The 3,607-nt window shown below is 46.1% G+C and overlaps 1 protein-coding gene across 1 annotated transcript in view; it reads left to right on the top strand.

Moving 5' to 3' along the window:
• The first annotated feature begins 263 nt into the window (after positions 1-263).
• Positions 264-3,607, top strand: part of BBOX1 (gamma-butyrobetaine hydroxylase 1) — a 78,149-nt gene continuing 74,805 nt past the window's right edge. Inside the window, exon 1 of the mRNA XM_038407049.2 lies at positions 264-532. The gene's annotated coding sequence lies outside the window, so the exon portion shown is untranslated. The remainder of the gene's footprint in view (positions 533-3,607) is intronic.

Below are 3,607 nucleotides of genomic sequence, written 5' to 3'. Positions count from 1 at the left end.
AGTGAGCTGTAGCTCACGAAAGCTTATGCTCAGATAAATTTGTTAGTCTCTAAGGTGCTCCAAGTCCTCCTTTTCTTTTTGAGAATTGGCGTAGTTTGTCAGAAGCCAGGGTGCTGAAACAGGTTGCACAGGGCGGAGTGCTGAGAGCCTGTGAAGGGGCTGTACAGAATGGAAACCACTTCAAGGCAGGGGGTGCAGCAGCAGCCCCAGTTCCAGCACTATGGTCAGAAGGGCTGTGCCCCCTCAGCTCCCATTGGGTTGGGGCGCTGAGCCCGCCAGGGTCCGGATTATCAACTCATTCGCGCCCTGAAGCGGCCCCCAGCCCGGCTGGGTGCCCTGCCCGGGGCTGCAAGCGGCGCCTGCCCCACGCACCGCAGCAGGCCCTCCCCGTGCTGGCAGGTGGCGCCTCCCTTCCGGCGGCGGCTGTGGCGGCCTTTCCTCTACTTGGCCCGGCTTCCCGGGCTGCAGGTCCCGTCCTCCCCGCCATCTGTTGCAGGGCCCGGCGGCGCGGCAGGAGCAGGCCCCAAGGCAGGTAAGCGCCGCCCGCTCCCCGCTCCCCGCGCTCCGATCGCGGCCGGCTCTGGCCGCCGAGCGCGGGGGGGGGGCGCCGCGGCGGGGGAGGGGCAACTTCGCAGCGCCTCCTGTCCCCAGGCCCTGCCAGGGGAGCGAGCCCAGGGCGCCCTACGGCAGGGGGCGGGGCACCAGAACACTGGGGGCTCACAGGGCGCCCCGGGGGCCACCCCAGCCTGAGGGCCGCTGCGGGGAAGAGGTGGGGAGGGGGGGTCAGCTGTGAGAACAAATGTGGGGGGTGCTTCAGAGTGGGACACCCTGTGTTTAGGGAAGGATACGACACAGGGGGCAGGAAGGGGACCCTGGCTTTGGAGAAGGAGCTGGCGGGGGGCCGTAAATTTGGATGGTGCTTCTTTAGCACAGTTCATGGATGGGCTCATCAGCTCACCTGCTAGGACTTTGAGGGGTGTTTTCTTGGGGGACATCTGTAACTCCCCCCTCCCATGTTTGTGGCCTTTAAAGCAGATGATAACCACCATGAAATGCAGCCCCCACATGGGTGGAGAGCAGCAGCTCACTAGCATTCAGTGGCGGTGGGAGAGCAGGGCCATGGTTTTGGCCAAGGGCACCAAGGCAATGTGCTGTCCTTAGGAAGTGTGCCCTGTGTCTTTAATGGCCAGGCGAACACTCAGGAGCTCCTTGATTTTTCAGATCTCGCCTTCTGCATGGTATATTTAGAAGGATTACGTGCTAAATAAACTGTGGGCATCTATGCTCCAGTGAGTCTCCATGTTTCAGATCTGAGGTTCAGACTACTAAGCCGTTCCTTCAGATTGTTAATTTATTACATGTTTAAATTAGATGTTGGGTTTTAGAGATGGCTTTCTTGTGGACTTTGAGTTTTTATTTGGGGTCAAGAGGCTGCATGGAGTAAGGTCTCTACAAACTGGCCCTGGAAAAAAGTACACTTCTCAGATGATTAGAAACATAAGATTTGCCTTACACTTCAATTAGCAGTTTATTAAATCTGGTAGCTTGCCTTTGGCAGTGAGTAATGGCTGATGCCTCAAAGAATATGGAGAGAAAAATACTAAATGCATCTGGCCAATTGTACACTCCTCTAGACTTGGGAAATTTTTCTTTCCTGACCCTGGCAGTAATCAGTTTATGGTGTGAAATGTGAAATTCAATGAGCCCATTTTAACATGTGTAATTAAAAATATTGGTCATAAAATCATCCAGCCCTTTAAAAAAAAATCCAGTTACAGTAATTGACTTTCTGACCTCCTGTGGGAGGGAGTTCTACAGTGTATTAGTCCAGGGTGTGTTCGGGCTGATGTTTGTAGTGTTTCTACATATGCCAGTTATAGGTGATCCTGTTGGCCCCTGTGGTCTCAGTGTAATTTGATGCAGAGTTGGAGTATGAAATACACCTTGCCAATCTCCCCTCTGTATTTTCCACCAAATGCATCCAATGAAGTGAGCTGTAGCTCACGAAAGCTTATGCTCAAATAAATTTGTTAGTCTCTAAGGTGCTACAAGTACTCATTTTCTTTTTGCGAATACAGACTAACACGGCTGCTACTCTGAAACCTTGCCAAGTATCACTTTGTAAAGGAGCTCAGTCCTAAGGCAATTTGTAACTAGTGCAAAAAGGAATATTTGAAGCATGTTTCAATAAGACACAAAATCTTTCCTCATCTATTTGTAACTCTGACTTACTGAAATGGTCATACCTTTGCAGCCTAGCAGTGGATGCATGAAAAATCTGAGCACTTAACAGGCCTCATTTGCTTCACTTATGCATGTAACAGTAGTGATTTTTAATTCTTATTTTACTTTTCAGATAAGTGTCTTATGGTAGATTTGCTAGCATACTGTTTTACTTCCAGGCTGTAAATGACATGTATAAATCAGGAAAGGTAACTGTTTATTGTTTACTGTATTTTATATTGATTTGGAAGGTTATGCAGAGTTGAAATAGAACAGAATCCAGACACTGGGACTGGCAATTAACCCTGTAGGGAACACATGTTTATATGGTGCTGCATATATATGTACTCAAATAACATAAACACTACAGACTTTAGATAATACAGTGCAATATGATCATATATAAAATAGCTTTCTTGCTTCCTTTATTGTAAATGCTTTCCCTCTACCTTTTGTCATAGTTTTGGAGGTACATTCACCTCCAAATATTATACACATATTGCTTTGCATAGTCTTTCTGGTATTATGATATGCTTTGTAAACAGGTGCAATTCCCAACACCTGGAAAAAAACTGAATGCATCCAATGAAGTGAGCTGTAGCTCACAAAAGCTTGTGCTCAAATAAATTTGTTAGTCTCTAAGGTGCCACAAGTCCTACTTTTCTTTTTGTAAATCAACAGTAACTTTATTGAAGTCGTTGGACTTATGCTGGTGTAAAACCAGTGTGTATGTGAGAGCAGAATCAGGCAGGTCCCTTCCTGCATTTATGAGAATCTTTAGTTACAAAATAGGGGGTGCGTCTATATGGGGACTCAGGAATATTAAGGCAAATCAACTAAAGGTGTGAAGTCAATGTGCAGAAACCCACATGTGGATTTCTTCATTCAGGAGTAAAGTGGCCTTAGTTTGCTGTAACTAAAAGGCTCACTTTAATTTATATGTTTCAGAGTAGCAGCCGTGTTACTCTGTCTTCGCAAAAAGAAAAGGAGTACTTGTGGCATTTTAGAGACTAACAAATTTATTTGAGCATGTAGCTCATGAAAGCTTATGCTCAAATAAATATTAGCCTCTAAGGTGCCACAAGTATTCCTTTTCTTTTAATTTATATATTCAATACATTGTTATAACATAAAATGACAACTTTGTTGTTGTTTTTCTTTACAGATAATGAGCTAAATCCTCAGTTGGGGTTAATAGCTGTAGCTCCATTTAAGTCAGTAAAATGTTGGCAATTTAGCTAAGGATTTGGCCCAGCGCTTCTGATTTTCCTCACCCGTATGCTGTTGAAAATTGAAAAATTCTGCTGAAGTCAGTGGTGTTACACTGATGTAAGTGAGAGGAGAATCATAGAGGTTTTTGTAAATATATCTAGGGAAGAATATG

Source organism: Dermochelys coriacea, chromosome 6, assembly GCF_009764565.3.
Source record: "Dermochelys coriacea isolate rDerCor1 chromosome 6, rDerCor1.pri.v4, whole genome shotgun sequence".
Taxonomy (NCBI): Eukaryota; Metazoa; Chordata; order Testudines; family Dermochelyidae; genus Dermochelys; species Dermochelys coriacea.
Note: the sequence above shows the minus strand (reverse complement) of the source record. Positions and strands in the feature narration are given on the sequence as shown.